Below are 26,094 nucleotides of genomic sequence, written 5' to 3'. Positions count from 1 at the left end.
AAATGAACGAAAATTTAGTAAACAATTCTAATATTAAGGAAACCTTTTATTAGCCGATATGCTTGGATACTTTATGGCACCTTGCTTATACTGTAATCTTTAAAAAAAAAAAAGACAGTTTCTTTACTTGTACTGCTTTCCACATTTCGCATTCTTTATAATGCTGACAAGTGATAACAGAAGTATAGCACAGCCCTTGAGCACTGTTTCTACTATAAAGTACCATCACAGAAAGTGGTCACAGTGGTCATAAAAAGATTTGACAGTTTTGTGGAAAAATATGAATTAATGACAGATAGTCAGTATGGGTTCAGAAACAACAGATCAACAGCTTTGGCACTGATAGATCTAATGGAAAAGATAACGGAATGTATGGATAATAAGAGGTATGCGCTCGGAGTTTTCTTAGATCTAAAGAAGGCGTTTGATACTGTTAATCATGAAATTCTATTAAAAAAACTGGAAAAGTACGGGTTTAGGGGAGTGGTTTTGGAATGGTTAAAAAGCTATGTAGGGAATAGGCAACAATATGTACAAATAAATGAATATAAATCTAATTTGATGGATATAGCTTGTGGAGTACCTCAAGGTTCAGTACTGGGTCCAAAAATGTTTATTATGTACTTAAATGATATCTGCAGAGTATCGGAGATTTTAAAGTTTGTAATATTTGCAGATGACACAAATATACTGTGTGCAGGTGGGGAATTGCCACAGGTTTTGGAAATGATCACACAGGAATTAACGATATTAAAGAAGTGGTTTGATATAAATAAATTATCATTGAATCTCGATAAAACCAAATTTATGTTGTTTGGAAACCAAAAGAAAAACATCGAAGTAGAAATATGTGTTGACAATGTATATTTAGAAAGAGTAAATGAAATAAAATTTCTTGGGGTGATCATTGACCACAAGCTCTGTTGGAAGCCACACATTACTTATGTTCGGGGGAAATTGGCACGGGGCATTGCCGTCCTGGGAAAAGCAAAGCATATGTTGGATCAGAAAGCACTGCACATTTTATACTGTGCTTTACTACTGCCATATATGAGCTACTGTGTAGAGGTCTGGGGAAACACATACAAAAGTAACACACAAACAATAACTATAACACAGAAAAGGGCCATTAGATTAATAAATAATGTAGGGTACAGGGACCATACAAATGCACTCTTTGTCAAAATGCAAGCTATTAAATTCCAAGACTTGGTGAAGCTTAAAACAGCGCAAATAATGTATAAAGTCAGAAATAAATTGCTTCCCAAAGAAATCTGTAAATTGTTCATAGAAAGAGAAGGTGGGTATAACTTAAGAGGGAAATGGAATTTAAAAATACAAAGTGCTAGAACAACTTTAAGAACTATGTCTATCTCAATTGCAGGAGTTAAATTATGGAACAGTCTAACAGAAGAAATAAAAGACAGTCAAAACATAAAACAGTTTAAAGTAAAATATAAAAACCTAATTTTAAATAAGTATAAGAATGAAGAAAACGGGGTTAACCCAGGATGGTAATGTTGCTGGTAATGGTGTTGCGGCTCTTTTTTGGTTGTTTTTTTGTTTTGTTTTTGTTAAGAGAATTTTTATTTTAGTTAAATCATTAAAGTATAATCAAGTAGAAACAAGTATGCCTTATAATCAAGTGTTTATATATTTTCACACGGTAAAGCTTACTGTTGAAAAGAACACAATGTATTCCTTGCTTAAGTGTGTGAGATGTTTGACAAAGACAGGATATACATGCATTCTTTACTTCAGTGTCTGCGATGTCAGATAAGCATGAATACTGCTGTGTCGTTGTTTTTCAGTTTGTGTGCAGAAGTTAGATAGCTAAGACAATGCCTGAGCTCTCCCCTCTTCAGTTGAAAGAGGAAGTACTATGTAACCCATTTTGCCTTATAAATAAAGCGAGTAAACGGTGCTCGGTGTGTTAGTCTGCTCAGAGACTCTCACCCGTGCGCACGTCTTTGAAACTCTGAGTCGGTCTGCCAGTGTCTCATTTCCCTCTTACTGTGTTTGAACAATTGTCAACCCCTTGACATTTAATTGGTCCTTCGTAGCCGGAGAACTGACTGTTATTTTTAACGTCTAGTTTTCCATAGACGGTCTCCATCGGATCCTGACGTCGTGACGCCTGCGCTGGAAGAAATCTGATCAGTAAAACGAAAAACCCGGACACGTGAATTCGATCTCCGGTCAGCGTTCGGCCTTCACGACTCCAGGACCCGATGAGCACCGGATCCAAAAACGCAGCGCCACAGTAGAGGTGAACATGACACGCATTCCACCAAGCGCTAAAATACGTTGATATTGAGATTTTCCTTTAAGTAGTGTGTAAACCTAGGTACGCCGACAGATCTCAGTGTCCATGCGGGACTAGGAAGACGACAGGCAAGAGCGAAATTCTAGAAAAATCGCTATTAAAAGTTCCGGTCGCTCTGGGAGTGGCTGTAACGGAACAGGTTTCCGGTCACTCAAGAAGAGTGGCTGAAGGTGAAGGTGTTACACAAATAAATAGGCCTACGGAAAATCTCAATAAAAATCATAGAAACGCGCTTTGTTTGTGAGGAGTGAGTTGTTTTTACGACCCAATACGCGGTCGAACCACTTCTCAAACTGTTTTCCTGTGTACACTCACGTATTGGTAAAGGTGGAAAAAAGGGTTGTGCTTCATCACGTAAAATTGATAACCGCTCTCTCAATTAGTGGGAGAGTAGAAGGCTGTTATCGAAAACCCATTCTCACTTTTTCATGCCAAAGAAGGTGTCACAGTTCTGACGTAATTAGTTCAAAATGGGTAACTCTAAAACTAAAGTAAAATTAACAGCAGACGAAGAGTGGTTAGAAAAAACTGTTCAAATGCAGGAATAGTCAGTGCAAAAAGGTGGAGAAATCCACATAAAATATATTGTCCAGCTTGGCAAGGCAAATGCACCCCTGATTCAATAAATGCTTTAAAAACCGCTTTGCAAAAAGAGTTATATGTGGAAAAAAGTCAAAAGCCAAACCAGCAGTTGTAATATATGTGAAAGGTGTGCCGTTAAAAATGTTTTGAGACACAGGAGCTTGTAGAACTGTCTTAACTGTAGAAGTCCCAAATGTAACATTCTCAAAAAACACTATAATTGTGAAATCAGCCTCAGGACATGTGACAAAACAGCATCTAACCGATCCCCTTTTTATGTCACATAGAGATAGTGGCCGTGGCTGCAAAAATCAGTGCATTTATGACCCATCATGCCCAGATTGTATGAAATAAATAAAAGGAAATCATTCATATGAAGACCTTTTCTATAAAAAAGAGAGATGCATAAGGTAGATTAAGGCTGTGTCATTGTTCAGCCAAGGAAAGTGTGTGAAAAGATAAATGTTTCCATCCTGGAGGGTGAGTGAGACTGCAGCTCACTCACGGTCCCTGATGGATACAAAATAAAATATAATAATCTGAAGGTTGGATCTGAGATGAGGCAAACAGAAGACCAGTCTAAAAGTAGGCACAAACCTGTTAAGAGAAAAAAGCAAATCTTGTACAGATTGGATGAACTATAAATTATCTGTTTGCCGAGTAAGATGATCCTAACTATTAAATTGGCTCAGTAATAATATAGTGATATACACTAATAAAATATTGTAATACACTATTGTTATTATATAGAGAGAAAAAGATGATAATAATTAATAAAAATATAATATTAATATTGACAAGAAGTATCTTAGCCAGTATGATGTGAGATGGACAATTGTTATGAAGAAGTCTGCATCAAGCTTAAAGGTTTGCTCAAACTCAGTATAATGACATATGAGATGAAGAAAATAAAAGCAATATCTAAACCAATTAGGTGCATAGAGGCACTTAACCTGCTTGAAAACCTGTCATTTATCCTAGATAAATATTACTGAGATACAGAGCACATCTATAATAACAACTAATAAGCCAAACCCTGTAGATAATAACTAAACCTACAGGATTATGAAGCTGAATTAAATGTGTGGACACCGCTAAGTTGATAAGCATGTTACACACTTTCTTTTATTTTTATTGGTTCTTTTTTTTTTTAGAGCAGAGGCTGCATGCTGTTAAAAGCGAACACATACAGCTGTCTGTGAGCTCAGTTTCCCCTCACACTTCTGCTTTGTTTCTGGCAGCATTTTTCTTTGTCTCTTTGTATCCTGACTCATGTACGTTTTTGTTTTGTTTGATTATTTTGTTAGTTTGGAAACAAATTTGTGCCAATACTTGTGGATTATGGTGACACATAGTGATTAGACATATGATTTACAAATGCCCAGTTTTAGAACTGTGAGCTATGAACAATGCAAAGTTTAGGAAATAATATATATACAAAACAAAAAACTTCAAAGTTTGAAATATGTAAGATGTGTGAATTCTTTGAAAAACTAGAAGGTATCTAAAATTGCCTCAAGTGAAAATGAAATTCTCTAATGACACTCTGATAGTTAGGTCAGCATAAGGGCCAGAAGGCCTGTGAAACCACAATATCCTTTGAGTGCAGAAGCAAAGGAAAGAATTAGGCCAGTAATTGCAGACATGCAGAAAGCAGGTATTCTCGTGAAAACTAATAAAGCCACGTGTAATACACCACTAGCAGTAAAAAAGACAAAGTACAATGGACTCCAGAAGCAGAAAAAGCTTTCGTTGATTTGAAAATAGCACTGCAGACATGTACCGTCTTAGCATTACCAGACTATGGAAAACCTTTCGTTCTCCATGTTGATGGTGCAGGAGGGTATATGAAAGCAGTCTTAACTCAAGCTTTTGGAGAAAAACAACGTCCATTAGCTTTCTACTCATGCAAACTTGACTCTGTAGCTGCTGGATTACCTACCTGTGTTCAGGCATGCGCAGCAGCAGCAGAGGCAGTTAAAAAATGTGCAGACATTGTTCTAGGACATAAATTGATCATCAAAGTCCCACATGCAGTGACCTCTATTTTGCTCCAAGCGAACCTCTCTTTCCTCACGCATGCAAGACAACTTTCTTATGTGGGGATTCTACTTACACAATCACACATAAAAATAGAGAAGTGTGGCCAGCTAAACCCAAGTACACTTTTGCCGATTTCTCTGGACGGAGAACAACACTGTTGCATTCAAAAATTAGAGGAAGATACAAAACCTCGCACTGATATATACAGCTCCCCCCAGAGCAGTTTCAGTAATGTTTTTGTGGACGGCTCAGCGTCAAAAGACATTCACGGTAGAAATTGTGTGGGTTATGCGGTCACAACTGTTGATAAAGTGATAGAAGCAAAAGCTCTCAGCTCCTCAAACTCTGCTCAAAGCGCAGAACTAACCGCAGTCATCAGAGCATGTACTTTATATAAGGGTCAAAGTGTTAATGTTTACACAGACAGTCAATATGTCTATTCAGCAGTTCATCATTTCGCTAAAATATGGCATAACAGAGGAATGACAACTTCCTCAGGCAACACAGTTCAACATGCAAACCTTCTAAAAAAGCTATTAGAAGTAATAACGTTGCCAAAAGAATTAGCACTATGCAAATGTGCAGCTCATCAAAAGGATGACACAGAAATTACGAGAGGAAATAACTTTGCTGACAAAGCAGCAAAAGCAGCTGCAGAAAAACAAATTGATGTTTTAACAACAGAAACCATAGATCTAATACCTTTAGAAATACTAGCAGATGCACAGAAAACAGCATCGCTGAGTGAACAAAAATCTTGGGTGAAAGATGGAGCAGAATTAAAAGACAACCTCATGATGTGTAATGGCAAACCAGTGCTTCCAAAATCTTTGCATAGAACTGCTGCTTTAGTGACACATGGGAAAACTCATGTGTCAACAGGAGGGATGACTAATATTCTTAATAAACAATTCTATACAAAAAATTTTGAAAGTTCAGCACAAGAGTTTATCAGAACATGTATAATTTGCCAAAGACACAACGCACAGGGAAATCTACGTCCAAAGCGAGGGCATTTCCCTATACCACCGCATCCATTTCACACTGTCCACATGGATTTCATAGAATTAAATGAATCACAATCCTCCAAATATGCACTTGTGATAATTGATGTATTTTCCAAGTGGCCAGAAATATACCCAGTGAAAAAAGCAGATGCAATATCAGTAGCAAAATGTCTATGTAATCATTTTATTCCAACGTACGGTATTCCATCTCTGATAAGATCAGACAATGGCACACATTTTGTAAATGAAGTAATAAGTAAAGTTTCTGAAGCTTTAGGCTTCAGCATAAAACATCACTGTTCTTATCATCCACAAAGTGCAGGATTAGTCGAGAGAACTAACGGCACAATTAAACAAAGGTTGAGGAAATGTATGGAAGAGACTAAAAAACCTTGGCCTGAATGTCTAAGCTTGGTTAAATTATGGATGAGAATAACTCAAGGAACAGGTGGTCTAACGCCATTTGAAATCGTACATGGCAGACATTTTCCACTCCCCATAATGAGTGAGCCAATTAATAAATCTATTGCAGAAACAACAATGGCAGAATGGATGACAAAACTATTTGAGAATAAAGAAGTGAGATTAAGCAATCAACTGCCGAGTGACTTTTCTTCAGTTTCTTGCAGGTTGAACCCCGGTGATTGGATTCTGATTAAAAGTCCTCCAGCGGAAAAACTGGAGTGCTCCAAAGTGGGAAGGTCCCTTCCAGGTGCTACTTACCACACCCACAGCGTGTAAGATAGCCGAACGAGTTTCGTGGATTCATCAATCCCACGTGAAGAAAGTGTTTGCACCACAATAAGACGCCGGTTCCCCTGACTCTTACGTGAACCCCTGCTGGAGGACAGGGCTGAACGGGTTTCCCGCCCTGTGCTTCCTCGGCAGTGCTACTCACGTGGGAGCTCGGGTGTGCCTGGTCGCCCTGAAGATCAGACTGACCTATCCCACCGAAGAGCAGAACCAATAATAACACCAGGGACGCCTGAATAAAATCTCAACAAGATGACTGAGGAAAACAACCTGATAAATCCAGATGACTTCAAACTCTGGACCAAGAGCCAGAAGGTAATACACGCTTTGTTTCCATGGATAGGAGTAGGGAAACACGCACTACAGATAGAAACCCTGGACTATCGTTTTGGATTATTTTTAAATGCTTCAACCCGCATTAATCAAGGACAGAATGAAGAAATTGATGCAATTCGCATCACTGTCATGCAGCACCGAGTGGCTTTAGACATCATTCTCGCAGAGAAAGGTGGTCTCTGCGTATTGTTTAACACTACATGTTGTACCTACATACCTGATAACATCCATTCATTAAACATGACAAATGCTTTGAATGTTTTGAAACAACTGAGCGGCTCTTGGAAATCTCTACTGATTAAAGGCCTGTTGGCCCTTTTCAGTGTGATGTTACTATTTTGCCTTTTCATTGCTTGTATTATCCCATGTCTGAGAAGCATAATGACAAACATGTTCAAGCGTATGTTAGGAAACCATGTCTTGGCTCAGTCAGTTATGGAGGATCCCTATCGTCAGCATGATATGCTGAGTGTGGGAGAGAGAGAAGAAAATCTCTATGACAATCTTGACAAGCTTGTTGTTTAATTATTTCACTGAATGACGTGCAAGTTGAAAATGTGACTAACAAGTGACTATGCATTGAGTAAAACATGTGAAATATATTAACATCAGGAGGGAATGTTAAGAGAATTTTTATTTTAGTTAAATCATTAAAGTATAATCAAGTAGAAACAAGTATGCCTTATAATCAAGTGTTTATATATTTTCACACGGTAAAGCTTACTGTTGAAAAGAACACAATGTATTCCTTGCTTAAGTGTGTGAGATGTTTGACAAAGACAGGATATACATGCATTCTTTACTTCAGTGTCTGCGATGTCAGATAAGCATGAATACTGCTGTGTCGTTGTTTTTCAGTTTGTGTGCAGAAGTTAGATAGCTAAGACAATGCCTGAGCTCTCCCCTCTTCAGTTGAAAGAGGAAGTACTATGTAACCCATTTTGCCTTATAAATAAAGCGAGTAAACGGTGCTCGGTGTGTTAGTCTGCTCAGAGACTCTCACCCGTGCGCACGTCTTTGAAACTCTGAGTCGGTCTGCCAGTGTCTCATTTCCCTCTTACTGTGTTTGAACAATTGTCAACCCCTTGACAGTTTTGTTTTGTTGTTTTTCCATAACTTGTGTATCTGCAAATATACACATTCTGTATTTTTCATATGAAAGAAACTATACTGTGGTGGGGCTTGCTAATTTCTTGTTTTTGATTTATGTATGTTATGTTTTGTTTTACTTCATATGTTTATATGTTTCATATGTTGTTTGTTTAATTTAAGACAAAAAAAAAATTAAATGAATGAGAGGTAAAACTTGAGGGGGTAGGGACAAATAAGTAAATACTTCAGCCTACTCCTTTTCAAACAAATAATGGAATGATATTTTGTAATGATTGTGAAGGCACATGTTTGAAATGTTTGAAATAAAAATGAACTGAACTGAACTGAACTGAACAGGGTGGAAAAGTCATCATGCAAGGATGGAAAAAGACAAGAAATGCCCAAATTCTTTTCAATGAGCATTTAAAGCGTTAAAAGGAAGTTCACTGCTTTAACAATGATCTTACAGCTGATAATAGGTGGGCAGGCAAGACATCAGCCACACTCGGTCAGATGAGGAAGCAAGTAGGAAGCAGGAAGGAAAGACTTTAGCCAGACAACATTCTGGCCAAAAGCATCAGAAAAACAGCTTTCTGCTTTCTACACGCTAAAGCTGAGCAGCATATGTGTAGGCAGCAGACTGATGACAGGAGACAACAGATGATCAGCAGATGGTCAGGTGGAGTCTGACAGCGTCTGAAAGTAAAAATGCAAAAGAAGAGGCATTTGTTCTTATATATTGTTACTTACAAACTTCATTCAGTGTGTCCTATTAAATTAACTAACTTTAGGTTAAGGAAATAACTGGCACTACTTCAAAAAAGTAGGGGCAGGAGACAAAAAAATGATACAACATAGTAATGCAATATCAATACAGGGACACCACATATAGACATGTTGTTAAAATACTTTGGGAATACTATGATCAAGAGGGCTATCCCATGCACCACCATCCTGAGATAATAGGAAAATACACTGAATTAATCCATCCATTCACTTCTGCTTATATGTCGCGGGGGGGAAGGGGGGGGGGGGGGGGCTGGCGCCTACCCAGCTGTCTTAGGGCGAGAGGCAGGGTACACCCTGGACAGGTCGCCAGTCTGTCACAGGGCTAACACATAGACAACCATTCGTGCTCACATTCACACCTATGGGCAATTTAGTGTTTCCAATTAACTTATCCCCACTAACTGCATGTCTTTGGACTGTGGGAGGAAACCGGAGTACCCGGGGATGACCCAAGCAAACAATCAACAGTGCTAAACAGCGTGCCACTGCACTGTTGAATTAATTCATCTGTGAAACCATCCAACACTGGACTTCCTAATGCAGAGCAAGCTAATGGCTCAGTCACACAGGTACAAATAGGACAGCAGGCTCTGTGCATCTACATAAAATAAAAATGACAATAATAACGATAAATGCTGTCTTATTTATAAATACAGACAGACTGCTAGGACGTTGCCATCAGTCTAAATTAGTTTTTGTCAATGAGCACAACTTGAGGGGACTCGAGGTCACTGTAATTTTTAGTAGATACACTAATGGTATCAATTTCAAACTCCTACGTTGCCCACCTGCTCACCCAGCGGGACAAATACACATCCTCAGCCTTTTATGAGGGGTAATAATAAACTGGATTATATGTATGGCAAGTGCTTTAATACTTCAGGAACACTTCCTTAAAGTTAAAACTGACTCCACTGAATGGGAACAGTCCCATGGAGAATAATCATCTTTAGCACAGCAGGGGGCAGCATTCTTTAAAGGATTATTGAAAGTGACTGTGATAAAATCGCTGAGGTTCTTCAGGTTCATGTGCAACCAGAACTCATTTCTCTGTGTACATATCACTAAGCACATTTAAGCAGAAATCTTTAAAACAGGAGATTCTTTGAACCTTCCTCATGTATAATTGTAGCGACTGGAACCACTACTGTAAATTCAGATGTGTGAATTGTAGATTAAATTATATTACATACATATAGATTATGTTACCTGGCAAACTTTGACTTGAGTAGTTACTAGTTAACTTTGGTTAACCATCACCCAGGGATGCTACATTTAACGTTTAAATTGGTGACACATTGGACATCTGGATATATTTTTTTCTTCCAAAACCATGAAGTGGATTACATAATCAAACAAGCAGATTTGTTTGGCTACATTTAAAACAAAGACCCCAAACTGCAATGTTAATGGTATACAAGTCAGGGCACACTTTCTTTTAAAAATATCTGCATAACTGAGGATTTCTGAGGAACTCAACTGAGGATTTACACTCTGCTCAATATTTTTAAATGATCTCTATGTCCAACTCCCCAAAAAACAACAACAAAAAATTCCCTCTGGACATGGAGGTTCAGTCACAGGTTAAAATATTGAAACGATGAACTTATAAAAAAAGCATAGACAAAAAGCAAAGTGTTCCTCGACAACAAAAGACAAACTGCCCCGAACCCTTGGGGGCTCTCGCTTTTATACAAAAAAGCCCCTCATCCTCTCTGTAAATTTCCACTCCACGATCTCAACCCTGTAGGGGTGCAGATTCTGGACAAAACTGGAATTTTTCAGCCCTCATTTACTATCATTAAGGGGTCACTGTGACCTGCAACACTTCACTATTTCTCACCACAGGTGCTCTGATGATGTGCAACATGTAATATCCAAACACAGTAAACACATAATATATCACTTTGGCAAATACTCAAATATAATATGCTGATTACTTGAGCTCAGAGCAACCAATATGTTATGAGATAAAATGCCATACTGAAAGGCTCATACTGAAAAAACCCCACAAGTGTTCAACGGTCTCTCTGCCATGACACGTGTAGAGACAAATGCGTATGGCCATGGAGTTGGTAACGAGGGTCACTCACTTTAATCAGCTGCTTCAAACCAACATTTTTGACTGTGATCGTGGGCTCTGTTCCAAAAGCACCTCCTGTCTCCTTTTCCTAACCTCTTCTTTGACCTTGGTGACCTTTTTATCAAGGTCAAAGAAATGTGAGAAGGAGCAATGATAAGGAAGATAAAGAGAACAGCAGTCCGTTGAGAATCAGAATCACCTAACACTAGTCTCCTTATATGTTGAAACTAGTGTGTGCAGAAGAAAGATTACAGAATGCATCTTAATACACCAAGGTTGGAATTTTAGAGAAAAAGCATTTTTTCTCAAATTTACTACTACTTGTGTCTGCGGCAGAGTAAAGCCATCTTTTGATGTTTATAAGCTTACTTAAATAGGCACAGTGTTTGTGACTGAAAGTTGTGAACGGGAGTATTTTTGCTGCTGGCCTTAGCATCTCAGCATATGTATTTGTAGGAGCTTTCCTTTCAGGAGAAAAATGTTTACACGACTCACGAAAATGTGAATTATAAAATCTGAGGGACACAATTTACTGCATTTTTACAAATCTAGTCCTGAAAAAAATCAAGAAACAAGAAGTGCTTACTCAGTATTTTGGGTGGATGGCTTAAGGCTGCCCAAACTGTCTCTGTCCTAAAACTCTTCACTCAGTCCGGATGAGAGGTAAGCTCCGCTTATTGGTCATAAGTAATACTGGGATTGTCATGAAAAAGAGCAGAAATCATCAGAGCCGAGCTGTCTTTTTTTCAGCAGTGTGCACAAAGCAAGTTACCGTCACTGCTGAATCTGTAACACAATTAATTTATCTCAACCGGATTACTGTTTTCAGAGAAAAACACATGCGTGAAACCTGAGCTTACGCTGGATAATTTTGGTAAATTTCTACCCACATCTTTGTACACAAAGGATAGCATACAGTTAGTAGATCACCCTGGAACTGTAACATCACAATAAATCGCCTCACTAATTAAATCCGTTCCATAGCAGACAAAAGTAAATACCTGATCATTTCTTATATTTAACTACTCTGAACTTCTTTTCTCCTCCCTGTTTAGCATTTCTGTGACTGCAGTAAAATTTGTTCAATCCATCACTTATCCCATTTGACCCGAAGTAAAAATTACTTCACAATAATCCTAAAAGCAGCAATATAGCAAAGGACATAACCGATACAACCTGATTGTAAAGAACTTAAAATACACTTTGATGGGTTATTATAGCTCATAATCTTTAGAGAACTAATATAAATCTATGATCTTCAAGGCAACAACTCAACCAGTAGTTTTATTACAGTAGTGTGATGTTCAGAGTTCACACTACTGTGGACACTGTTTCCATGAAACCGATGTGGACTAACATTTACATAATCTGCACTGCTTTATTATGCCGATTTTTTTTTCATAACTGCTCAGACGGTCTGAATTATGGGACTGTGGCTCTATATGAGAACTACAGTAACATGTCATGCTAAACTATGTAACATTCAAGGGCTTGATAACGTTTGCACACACACATGAACTGATTTCTCCCTGCTGAATCGGTATTGAATACAAGTAAAACGTGTGTCCATTTCACACCTTAGACAGGGAAAGTGTGAAATGAACGACTGCCTATTACACACTTTGAAGTGATACTGGGTTAATTCGTGTGTTAGAATATTGCCTTTGTGTTGCAATGTGTTTAGTAATGATGTAGCTCTCCTTTGGATAAATCCTGTGCACCACCTGAATGTTAATCCTCAGAACCCTCTTCAGTGAGTTCTATCAGAAAAGTTTGATTCTCCTTCATCCTCCATGATCTGGACAGCCTCCTTGCTTTCAGAGAGAAACACATGCTAAACCTGACTAGTTGATTACTTCAGTTAGTAAGCCTGCCACTCTCAGTCATGTTCCCTCATCGGGTTTGCTGCTCTTGGCTGAATGCTGGTTATTAATGAAGTGAACTGGCTCCATTTTTGTAAACAAATGATGCCACATATTAGTAGAGGACCCTGCAATTGTGGCATCACAGTAACTTGCTCAGCCTAATAAACTGTCCTATAGCTTATAATTTATTTACATTTCCCTGTTGTAAAGTGATTCAGTGATCTATTTCCTCCTATACAACAACAACAACAATAATAAAAATAATAATAAAAATTAAATTTCATGATAATCATAAAGGCTGCAACACAACAGACATTAGGAATGTAAACTGAATTATACAGAATCTTGAGTGCACTTTGATCAATTAATATAAACCAGAATCTGTTTAGAGAGCTTAAATGAATTTATGTTTATGTAAGGCAGCAGATAGACAAGAAGCAGATTTTCTTCCAGCAGCCTGATGTCTAACAGGCTTATGAATAGACTTCAAAACCTTTTTAGCAGGTTATTGCACAAAATGGAAAATGCACTTCTAATTAATATGTGCTTGATGTGCTCAACATTTTTGTGATTGTTTTCATAGATGGTCGGATGGCCCAATGCGAAGAATTATAGGACGGTATTTGCTCCTCTCCTTTCATAAAGGATGCTTTCTGTGCTAAACGGGACAATAAAGGAGGCATTTACGCTCTTTTTCCTAGTATTTGGAGATGTGGAGTGGCTCTTATTATGTGCTATGCGGATACTTCCTTGTCATTTTCCTCAGTTAGGGCTATTCCAAAGCAAAACTGAATATTGGAACACACCGTGTGACGAGCTTCCAAAGCGCAGGTGTTTTGAAAAACACTGCTCCAAAGTGGGGGTGAAAACACCCAGATGACATGACCATGGGTGATTAAGGTTTTTGTGTATCATCCCAGTTTCAACAGGTGGATTATCTGCTGCATTTAGGCAGGTGAGATGCCCAGATTTCCATCTCTTTACAAACTAATAATAATGGATTGGATTTATATAGCACTTTTCAAGTCACCCAAAGCGCTTTACAATGCCACTATTCACACACTGGTGGAGGCAAGCTACCACAGCTGCCCTGGGGCAGACTGACAGAAGCGAGGCTGCCATATCGTGCCCCTCTGGCCAACACCAGTAGGCAGTAGGGTAAAGTGTCTTGCCCAAGGACACAACGACCAGGACAGAGAGCCCGGGGATCGAACCGGCAACCTTCCGGTTACAGATGTGCTTCCCAAACCTCTGAGCCACGGTCGCCATCGCTAGAGCCATCTGGGCTATGCCTTGTAATTACTGAATTTATACTCATACTATTCTACTATATTTATGTCCTTTCTGTCATTATTATTTTTGCTGCAGTCTGTGCTGCCCAACAAGGCTTATCCATTCACTTTAACACCAGGGTCCAAAGTATAACTACATAAATATTAGGGGTGCAACAATACTCGTATCGGTATTGAACCGTTCGATACAGTGCTTTCGGTTCGGTACGCATATGTATCAAACAATACAAAATTTTTAATTTATTTTATCAACTTTTCTTCTGACGATGCTGTCTGTGTTGAGAGCTCAGTGGATCTGCGTTCGACTACTCCGCCTAGCCTGCACTGTCGAGTGCAGATGTGTGTGTGTGTGTGGGGGCAAGCTAGCGAGACAGAAGTTAAGCTCGTTGCAACATGGCAATTGCCTCAACACTACCCGAAATTGAACCTCCCCCACCCTCATTCACATCTGGCGTTTGGAACTATTTAGGTTTTCATGTGAAGCATGACCCTGAAGGTAAGCACGTCATGGACAAAAGTAAAACAGTATGTCGGATGTGCCACGCAATGCTCAATTACATTGGTGGGAACTAGTGCGTTAGTGGCAATAGCTCGTTAACGTGTTGACGTCGTCCAGCCCCACGCATCCAAAGATGAGTGATTCCTCAATCAGATAGATTTAAAAAAAAATTTTTTTCTTGTTTCAGCAACATTAAATTTAAAAACTGTACTTTTGAGTTAAAATATATATTTATAATTTTAACAAATGACAAATTAAAAAGGCATGAACATTCTTTTGTATCGAAAAAATATCGAACCGTGACACCAAAGTATCGAACCGTATCGTTGCACCCCTAATAAATATTGTCATATTCAGATGATTACTGTCATATAGATGGGAGAAAGAGAAAGCTATACTGACTTACATGAGAAGAGAGAGAGCGATACAGTGAGAGAGAGAATAGCACACTGCGTTTGAAATTCATTAAATCATCGCAATTGAAACAACCTTTGCTTTCAATGAGAAACTAAAATATGTAAAAATTTGAATCTCCAACTCTTGTCTGTTCTCTGGTTTTTTCTATTACTCTACCAAAACTCCTACTACTACTTTCAACAGAAAATGACTGCTAAAAAATTGCTGCATGAAATGCCTTCATCTTCAGTGTAACCTGAACAGCCAGAAACTCAAGTAGTCACAAAACTGTATAACAAAAAAATTATAAAAAAACAACAACCCAAAAAACGCAAGAATGCACATCATTACATGTGATGTATTTCTTGACAATGCTTATGATAAATGAGATTTCTTTTCTTACCTTGTTTTAAATTCTGAATGCCACGTTTGGTGCAACTATTCCATTAACACCAGGAGAGAGGCAAGCAGGTTCTGGGTAACCAAAACTTCAGTCACAATATCTGACATCCACAGTACAGTAAATGTTGATAATAAAGTTAAGGACAGTTCTTTTATCCTCCGCTGAGTCACCTCTGAACTGCTGCTTGTTTGCTCAGATTTAAAAGGTATTGGTCAATGTGAGTTGTGATTGGTCAGAATTTGCCTCCAATAACGTAATAAATGTTACACTGTTACCTTTTAGATTTTTGTTTTTTTAAGATTAGCACAGTTAGACTGTGAAAATAAAACACTGAAATAAAACCTAAAACATCTTTGATAGCGTGAAGAATAAACCCGATCGCATTAACTGTCACAAAGCTTAAAAGTCAGCCAAACACAACCAAACATTATGATCTTTTTTCCACGGCTCCAGGCAAGGCTGGAAAAACTCAGCCCCAAAACAGCCAAAAACCTGTGTCCTTATAATAGTTAACATGGCAGCCTTTTCTCAATATATTTCATTTTATGAACAGTTGTCAGTTGTTTGTTTTTTTTGTCAGTTGCTTAGCACTGAGTGTACAGGGATCCAAATTTAAATTTCAGATCATTTTAACTCTCTGGTGCTAACTACTGTCAAGTGTTCTTCTTTGGTGTATCTGAGGTGTAGCATAAAGAAACACACTGATTATTGAGCAAACAATGGTTATAGTTTTCACATATAGAGTTTCAAAACAGAATGGGTCAAAAGGTCAAAGATCAAAGTAATTATATCCATTATACTCAACCGTGTATTGGTCTCGCACAAATCTGAGGACAGATGTGAGTCTATTTCTGTTTCTCAACCTTCAGCTTAAAATAAAACTACTATTAATGGATTCACACTAAGATATGTGCTAGGTCAATAAATATTTTATACTTTTCTCTTGTGTAACTGTTTAAGTGTGTTTGGGATGATTGTCTTTAGACACGGAGTTATATTTTTATTCATTATTTGCGTAGACAAGCATTTACAGACCAATCTATAAATGTCAACTCCTTTGCAGCCGCTTATCAGCTCATACTATGTTACACAAAGAGCATTTACAGTGATGGTTCAGCTCCAAGCCAAACACGCTGAACCCTATCTGATCCAAACATTCCTTCTGAAAGTCTGCATATGTGTTTCCATACATTTTGGGGAAGTTTGATCTTGCAGCTCTTGCAGATCTTCTTAGCTGTCAGTGAAATAGCAGTTCTAGAGATAATCCCTACACCAAGTGAGAAAAGCTTATTTTTTCATAATACACAGTTGTGTAAATAGTGATTAGTGCCATTTCTTTAAAGGGGTTGAGTAACACTGTTGAGTTTTGCACGGTTCTTATCAGACACCCTAACCAGCTTTTGCTTATGTTGAGTAATCTCACAATCTTGTACTTGTTTGCACATATTTTCCAGGGAGAACCTATAGGGCATTAGAAGGAAACAAAGGCAGAAACTGACTTTCTTAATAGCTTATTTATTCTTGGTCAAAAACACGATTGAAATTTCCAATGAAGTAGTTTACCTGTAAAATACATTTAGAGAGGTGGAAGTAATTTTATTACCATAGCCTAATGTATTCAGCCAGTTTCTTTTACATGCCATTGTATATCTTGCATTAGCTGTTTAGGAGTTAAGACCATTTTTATGCACAGCTACCTATTTCCAGAGGGTCAAAATAAATTTCACAGACTAGCAGAATTTTAAACATAATGATTGATTTTCAATACTTGAATGAAATCCCTTCACAGTCAATGATTACCTGAAGTCTAGAACCAATGGATATCACTAATGCTGTATTTCCTAGTGGTGTGCGGATCGATACTGAAATATCGATTCTTCCGATACCAGCAATTTATGTTCTAGAATCGATTCTCATATTATAATATCGATATTTTAGTACTCTGGGGTAAATTTGTAGTTTTTCCATTAAAATGAACGCAGTGGAAAGAAACTATACAATTCGGATCGTCTAATTTGGAAGGAACTATTTCCTCTTACGCCTTTCATAGTCATATGCAGAATACGGCTGTATAAATGTGTTGCAGCCCCTGGCGTGCACACTCACAACAATGGCTGAGCGCAAACAGAGTCCTGTGTGGACACGTTGTTGTGGCAACACCACTGACCTCGTCAAACACCTCGGAGTAAATCACATCACAGAATATGATAAGCTTATGTTGAGGCAAACTGAAGAGGAGGACAGGGACAGGTGCTGTTAGGGCGAGACAGACGTCTCTCGCAGAGTCCTTTTGTGCTGCAGGCAGGCAACATGCTCAAATAGCGCACAACGTCAGTTTTTTTTATTTCTATATGATTATTCTGCATTATTAAGCAATAAAAAAAGTTGTCTGATGTCCTCTAATCATTATGAAGCAATATGGTTATGTTATTATTACAATTACATAATACAATTATATATTGTATTATGAAATGCAATGAAACATTAAGTTTTTGTACAGAGTATCGATATCGGATCAGTATCGCCGATACCACCCTGAATTTTACTTGGTATCGGATCGGAAAGGAAATCAGTGGTATCGCACATCACTTTGCAAGCAGTTTGCTTTGGGTAATTATGCATTTGCACCATGATCACAGTTCATCTGTTCTTCAGCATTTGACTGAATCTGAGCAGAGAGTACAGCCTCGTGCACTTCAGAATTCATGCAGTTACTTCAGTCATATCATCATTAAACACTGTTGAGCCTGTTTCACTGGCAGCCATGCATACTCATGCCATAAGATAACAAGTTAGTAAGTTAATGTTGGCTTCATCCGTCCAAAGACATTTCGAGAACTGTGCAGGGTCTTTTAGATTCTTCCTGTCAAAGGCTAATTTTTTAATTTTTTATGCACTGAATTAGAGTTTATTGCAAAACCATAAAGCAGGGTTATATAGACGAGTGTGCAATTGTGCCTTCTGACAAATGAATGCTTTTTTTTTTTTTTTTACAAAAACTGGATGGAGAAAGGAATTTGAAAATTATTTAAGTTTCTTGTTTTCAATCCAGGATTTTTTAAGGTTGCTAAAGCTTCTGTTGCATTTAAAAATGATTTAAAAAAAAATTGTTCCATTCTGACTGGGAAAAGAAGAATGCCTTAATACGTACTAGCTGTACATATAAAATAAACCCTTCTAAAGTTAATCGAGTTAATTTAAGATACTTGTTTATAGGGCTGGGCCATATCATACCGTTCACAGTAATACCGGTATAATGGTAAATGGCCTGTATTTATATAGCGCTTTACTAGTCCCTACGGACCCCAAAGCGCTTTACATATCCAGTCATCCACCCATTCACACACACATTCACACACTGGGTCGGGCAATGATAAGAAAATGAAATATCGCAATAGAATATGGGTAAAACGCGCATGTGCAGTGCCTTTGTTTTCATACGCACATGGCGGAAAAAGCATGCCGGCAACAGAGAATGAGAAGAGCGAAAGTGGATCGTTGAATGAAACGGATGAACCAGAATTGGTTTGTAAAAATGCTGCAACTTCAGTGGTGTGGAACTGGTTTAGCTTTCGTCCGTCAGATACACAACAAAGCACTATTTTTGGTAGCGCGTGCTAGCGGGCCGTCGTTATTACCGTGTTTTTTGGAAAATACGGCACACTTAAAATCAATCCTTTGATTTTTCTGAAAATCGGCTTGATGGATTGTCGGAGCACAGCCCAGAGCATTACTGAGGATATTTTGGCCAATTTCCACTGGAAATGCCTTTTGGTTAAACTGTCAGCAAGGAATTTGCATTTGCACTGTTACATTTTTATATAACTTTAATGCACATAAAAAACAGCTGCTTGTTTAAGTGAAAACACATTGATGTTTTTGGGGGTTTTTTTTGCACTAATAAAGTCGTGGAGTTAGGGCTGTGCGATATGACCAAAATCTCATATCCCGATATAAAACATCTATCGTCCGATAACGATATAAATCACAAAAATTTAACATTATCTGTAAATTCTGTAAATCTCGGGCAGCTGAAGTGTTTCCAGCTGGGCGTCGTGTATCTGGTGTCGAGTGTTTTACCGATGCAGGAAACTACACATTTTTAGACATAGGTTGTAACAGCCGCCGTTTTCTTTGCGAGTATTTATTACACAGCGTGCTGCAGTTTTGGAAAAGCCTGTTCTAACGTTTGAGTCTAAGGTTTATTTTTTAGCACCTGACGGCTCTTTTTTGCTTCTCATCGGTAAATACTCTGCATACTCTTTCATGTGATTCTGTTTATTTTGAAAAGTCTCAACAGGATCTTGAGCTTTATTGTGAAAGGTTTATGTAGAAAATAAACAAGCGGACACGTGATGGTTTTACCATCGTTGTTGCTAACAACAATGCATAAAAACAGGCGCTTGTCCGTCTGTAGTGTGGTTATATTAAATATAAGACAAACAGAGAACTTTAAGAAATTAATATAGCCACTACAGTGACCATCAAAACGATGAAAAAATATTGCCGTAAACAGTTTATTTTGCAACACCACAAAACAAACGATAGCGTAAAATGAAACAATAGACGTTTTTATATCGTCATCCGATATATATCTTATATCGAGCAGCCCTATGTGGAGTTGTAAAGTATTTTGTCTAGTGTCAATTATATCGTCAGTTATATCGTTATCGCAAATTTTCAAATGCATATCGTGATAAATATTTTTGGTCATATTGTCCTGCTCTACTTGTTTATGTTTTCTTTTTCTCCTGACATGATTGTGCTTGTAATTGTGCCTAATCACATTTTATTTATGTTATTACAGACAAGCCTTAGCACACCTTATAGGTTACTTTCAATTTAAAGCTCATACATCTTTCAAATCATATATGACCATATGTACATATATATCTTCATTATCTCATCTCATTATATTTTTCTCTTCCTCCACCACTGCTCTGTCTCCTCCTTCATTTTCACCTCACCCTCTTCCTTCTTACTTCAAGCCTCATCTCCTGAACTGAAGCCATGAAACACATGAAAACCTGAATAAACACGCTCATTTATTCCCGATATTGTCAGGAATTAATTACTGTCAGCAGATTAGACATATGACTCCTGTCTCCAGACAGCTGACAATGAACCGGCTAAACAACAACAGCTGGTTATAAGCTGGTGTAACTGCTGGTGTAAAGCGTGTCAAAGCAAGATGTTACTGTAATCCCGTTACATTTGTCAATAACACAGTAAGCTAACCATACTCTGCTATGTTCGGTAATTACATCACTGTTAACTGTATGAGTTACAAAGGTTCTTCAGTTATCTGCACAGGGGTGGAGGAAAGAAAACAAACAAACAAATAAATGTGCCTTTTTGTTTCCTGCATGCTACCTACAATCAGCTGATTTCAGTCCATGTGCAGATGAAGGAGGGAAATGGTGGAGCTTACATTACAGTTATTTTAATTGCATGAAAGGACAAACTGAAAACTGCCTCCAAGACAGAAACAGCTGCATTATACTGCTGCTCTCTGCAAGCATCTAGCTAGCTAGAGATTTGTGTTGACACTGGCACTGTAGCCTAAGGTTAATACTGTTAACTAGTAATTGCGAGACAATGCGTGTCAATTCATTGCGAAGTGTGAAAGTAATGCAACGAGCAGTGTAACGAATTACGCAAAGTACTGCATTACTTTTAAGAAAAATAACACGTGATGTGTAAAGCATTAAGTTTTTAGACTGTGGTTATTAGCGGACATTATGACAGATATGTTAGGTTCTAAAAATCACAATTTTCTTCTGACAAACACTTTGATTAAATTCTCACATAGCATCCGAGTCCAACAGTCCACTTCACTAACAGCAGCAAAAATATCACACACACAAAAAAAATCCTCCACAAAAAGCAAAACAAAACCCCCCCAAAGCAAACAAAGCAGTCTTACCCTCTGAAAAGTGGGTAAGGATAAAGATATCCTTAAAAACTCACCTCAGTGTCGCCGTCATCCGACAGAAGTGAGCTTCACTGGTTCATCCTTTCCTTTTACAAAGTTTTACACCCTCCTTCAGAGTAAATAGATGTGGAAACATATTGACAGCAGAGGTGAACTGCAGACTTGCAGCCTACACGCTCTTCAGATCAACGGCGGCAACAGTTGTTTGTCCTACAGCGGCCACCATCCTGTTATTTCCACACTCTCACACCAGGGGTCGCTGAAATTTGGCAACGGGACTTCCTGTCATATAGCAACTAGTTCTGTGTCATACAGCAGATTTTGGTGTCGATCGGATACCAAATAAATTAAGGGCTGTATTGCCAATACCAATACTGATACTAATACTTTTAAGTATCTTTTAGGGGAGCTTATGTAGAAGCTTATGTGGAAGAGCAGTGTGTCATGAAATGTACGAGCTAAGTCATCCTACATTTACCAAATTCTGAACACATTTTAATGACCATAAAATGACAGTGTTGTGATTTTACTATCCACATTAAAAATACCTTACCAGTAAAAGAAATACCTTTCAGCTTTCGTTACTGTGTTTTTGGAAATGTGCCTGTCTTTAAAGGACTTTGGGTCAGCTTCTGCTGTTTTAGTGTGCTATAGGCTATAAAGAGTTGATGTGACAGACAACAAAGTTTTTTTCATAGTGCTTGTTTGAGGTACATTTTTTCATTTAAAAAATGATAATAAATATGTATTAAACACAGTTCAGTGGGATTCATACTGGACTTTGACGACAGAAGCAAAAAAATTGATCCAGATGCGTTTGTATCGATCTGATACTGATACCAGCATTGATATCGATACTATCAATATTTGAATCGATCATTTGAAATTTTTAATTTTAAATAATTCCTTTGAGGTGAAGTGGTTTACCAACTTATTCAATGACAAAGGCACGATTTGGAATACCTTTTCAAACAATCTTTTTGTAATTTTTAATTGATTGATTTATTTTTACCTGAATGTAGTTACAAGATTAAAAAAAAAACCTTTAAAGTTATCTAGTTCTCATAAACAAGCTCTTTTGGCTTGGAAGCTTGCATGCAAACCTAACTTCTCTCCAAAAAGTTATTAATGTATATAATAATGGAAATATACTTTATAAGAACAAGTCACTTTATTATTAAAATCGAGTTGAAAATGATATTGTGCTACTTAAACATTTCTTTGGCGCCGAGGGAAATCTTTAAGTTTATCCAGGTTTATCCAAGATTAACATACCTGTTATAATCAAAGTATATGCAGTGGTGTTTGAGGCTCTGTCAAGACGTGTGCTGTAAGTTTTTTGAGGCACAATAGCCAACATTCTAATTAGTGATACATTTTGGCTACATAGAGGAAAATTCTGCTTAACCAATAATGTTATGAAGGTTTCTTTTAAAATACTACGAAATGCCGGAGGACACCGTAAAGAACATCAACTTCGATAGAGTACATCGCTTGGGGGGCGTGCGGTCGCGGACCGGGAGACCACGGCCTATTGTGGCCAAATTCGGTCAATTCAAACAGAAGGAACAGGTGAAGAGTCGCGGCAGAGAGCTGAAAGGAACGGACTTCAGCGTGAACGACCAGTTCCCCAAAGAGATCCTGGAACGACGCAAGGTCCTGTTCCCAGTTCGACGTAGCTTCATCCAGAAAGGCTCCCGTGCTGTCATCGCCGTGGACCGGCTCTACATGGACGGACAGCTCTACCGCGACCCCGGCACCACACCGTGGTTGTATTGACTGCACTCCAGATAAGAACCCGCTACACTCTTTTCTTATTCATTCACACTTTCTCTTTTAACATGGGTTTAACCTAGTAATATCAATATGATGTCATAGCAGATATAACACCGCCACCCTCCGTCATTGCTTTAATTGGAATGTTACAGGCTACAACAATTAAGGGCATAAAATGTAAGAACATAGAACATAAAATCAGTCTCTATGCGGACGATGTGTTGCTTTTTCTGCAAAACACACAAACCAACCTCTCTGAGGTTATTACTTTAATAAACTGGTTTTCAAGAGTTTCAGATTATTCAATTAACTGGCCAAAATCTACAGTTCTCCCCATTAACTGCTCCTTCCATAACTCTTCCTCTGCCCCACTGCAATCCGGAAATATTAAATATTTAGGTATTAATGTCTCTCCTAAGCTTTCAGACTTAACTAAATTAAACCACATCCCACTTCTAAAGAAAGTAGAAGGCGATCTGACTAGATGGAAATCTTTACCCATATCACTCATGGGAAGGGTCGCCACTATAAAAATGATGATCTTGCCAAAAATAAATTACTTATTTTTGATGATCCCTAACAAACCATCACAAGATTGGTTCAGATCTCTGGATTCACATATTTCCAAATTCCTTTGGAAAGATAAACCCCCGCGTATCAGCTTAAAAACGCTACAAAGAACCAAGGATAGAGGAGGATTAGACCTGCCTAATTTTCACCAATACTTCTTAGCCAACAGGCTTCAGTTCATCTCAGAATGGTTAAAACATACCTTCTTAGTTGAGCCCTGGCTAGATGTTGAACAGGCACTATGCAAGGATCTAGAGATTTCAGACCTACCATTTATCAGCTCAAACGTCAAAAGACATGAATGCTTTAAAAGTATCAACATCAGCTTTTCTCTGACAGCATGGTGGGAGTTTCTAAAAATAACGGAGTCTTCATCAATCCCATGCAAACGTACACCTATCTGGAATAACCCTGACATATTACAAAACAATAATATGATTAATTTCCCAGAATGGAGTTGTAAAGGAATTAAATACTTAGAACATATATTAGAGGGAACAGAATTTATTCCATTTGACAGACTAGTTGCACAATATGGGATCAACAAGACAAGCTTTTTAGAATATCAACAAATTAAATCCATAGTAAAAAAGAAATTTAACCTCAGTCAAGTTGAATTACAAACACCACTAAGTGCGGCACATTTTCTTACTCTTAAATCCCCCAAATTATTATCTAAAATATACAGAACACTTTCTAAATTAGATGAATCAATATCCCTTCCTATTGCAAAGTGGGAAGCAGATTTATCAGTCAGCTTAGACCAAAACTTCTGGTCTCAGATTTGCTTAAAAACCTTTAAATTAATTAAAAATCCCAGTCTGCAATTAATACAATACAAAATACTACATAGAGTGCACTATACAGGTCATCGGATGTTCAAGATGGGCTTTACATCTTCCAACAACTGCTCACACTGTCAAGGCAATACACCAGACAATTACATCCACGCTCTTTGGTTCTGTCCACCAGTGCAAAAGTTTTGGCGCGAGATATGTGAAGACTTATCAAAGTGTCTGAAATGTAACATTCCAACCTCCCCCTTAGTGTGTTTACTGGGCAGCTTAGATAATGTCACTTCAGAAAAGAATATAGCCCATATGATTTTCACTGCCCTATGCATAGCCAAGAAAACAGTCCTCATGAACTGGAAAAATAAAAATAATCTTAATTCTAACCAATATAGAAATTATCTATTAGATTATATTAGTCTTGATACAGCCTCTGCCACCACATCTGATCAATTGCTCTGGACTCCTTTTATCAGCTCCATCACCTAGTGGGGGTGGGGGGTCATAATTTGGTCCCACCTTCACTGTTGTGATTGGTGTGGGGGTAGGGACAGGCTTAGGGCGTCGGGGGGTTCCCCGGAGGCATCTTCCTTGGGGGGCTCAACCCGGGGTAGTGGTCATGTCCGGTTGGGGGCTCTGTTGGCTCTCAGGTGACTGTTTCCTCGCGGCTGCGTGCAGCGGGGCTAGGGGAGGGTCTGTGCTGACGGACGTGGGTTACTGACCTGGTAGCCTGGCTGGCCCTGGGTGGGTCCGGGATGGGCGTGAGGTTCTGGGGGCGCTCCGTCTCTGGGCTGGGGCCCGGGCCGGGCCTCGGGGGCTTGGATCCTGGTTGGTGTGTTGCCGGGGTTGTGGGCGGGTGGGTGCATGGGGGCCCGGCCCTGGAGCAGGGTGCCGCCGGTGCGTCGAACCGCCTGGGGGGCTCTTCAACTGGTGGGGGAGATGGTCACATCTTGCAGGAGCTTTCCTCTCTTCAGGAACTCTCTCTGCAGGAGGGGGAGATACAGGAGAGGTGGAGGAAAATCTCAGCCTGGGCGTTTACTGTCTTATGTAGTCTGGAAGATGAGTGGATGGTGGGGTGGGTGTAGTTTTCTCTGTGGTGGGGTTGGGTGGACTGTCCCGGGCCCTGTGGGGCCGGGAGGCGCTGCTGCACTGGGCCCCGGTCTGGATGGGCCTGGGCCCCCTTTCCCTGGCGGGTCGCGGAGTGTGGGAGTGCCTACTGGGGTCAGCGGGGGAGCTGGCCCCAGGGAGGGGTTACCTGCCCCTCCCTTCCTTCCCTCCCCATCTCCAGCTGCCTCTCTCTTCCCGCTCCACCACAACCACCCACACATGCAGGGTCTTGGAGTAGGGGTATGTCACCAGGGTGCAGAGGAGGCTAGCCCCCCTCTGTCTCCTTCTGGCTGCCTCTGCCTCAATTTTATCCCACAACTTAGACATTCACATTATTCACACTCTCATTACACATACATATAGGATCTTGGGGGTGGGCACAATCACGGAGTCCAAATTACCATCAGGGTGTACACCCCACCCCTGGCGTCGTTGCCCACCTCTCAATT

General features: G+C 39.0%; 1 protein-coding gene and 1 long non-coding RNA gene across 4 annotated transcripts in view; one reads left to right on the top strand and one right to left on the bottom strand.

Moving 5' to 3' along the window:
* The window catches only part of slc4a1b (solute carrier family 4 member 1b (Diego blood group)), a 39,350-nt gene extending 17,735 nt beyond the window's left edge, over positions 1-21,615 (bottom strand). Inside the window, exons 1-2 of one of the 3 annotated variants that reach the window (XM_026163032.1) lie at positions 21,437-21,615; positions 8,607-8,835 (exon numbers count right to left, since the gene is read on the bottom strand). The gene's annotated coding sequence lies outside the window, so the exon portion shown is untranslated. Of the gene's footprint in view, positions 1-8,606; positions 8,836-15,466; positions 15,520-21,436 lie in introns of those variants that run through there. The other 2 variants (XM_026163033.1, XM_026163034.1) reach the window with 2 other exon arrangements.
* On the top strand, positions 1,580-3,297 carry LOC113019368 (uncharacterized). The gene is made up of 2 exons (XR_003272005.1): positions 1,580-1,986; positions 2,096-3,297. It is a non-coding gene; the product is annotated as an uncharacterized LOC113019368 (long non-coding RNA).
* Positions 21,616-26,094: the final 4,479 nt, after the last annotated feature.

This window comes from Astatotilapia calliptera, chromosome 3 (assembly GCF_900246225.1).
Source record: "Astatotilapia calliptera chromosome 3, fAstCal1.2, whole genome shotgun sequence".
Lineage (NCBI taxonomy): Eukaryota > Metazoa > Chordata > Actinopteri > Cichliformes > Cichlidae > Astatotilapia > Astatotilapia calliptera.
Note: the sequence above shows the minus strand (reverse complement) of the source record. Positions and strands in the feature narration are given on the sequence as shown.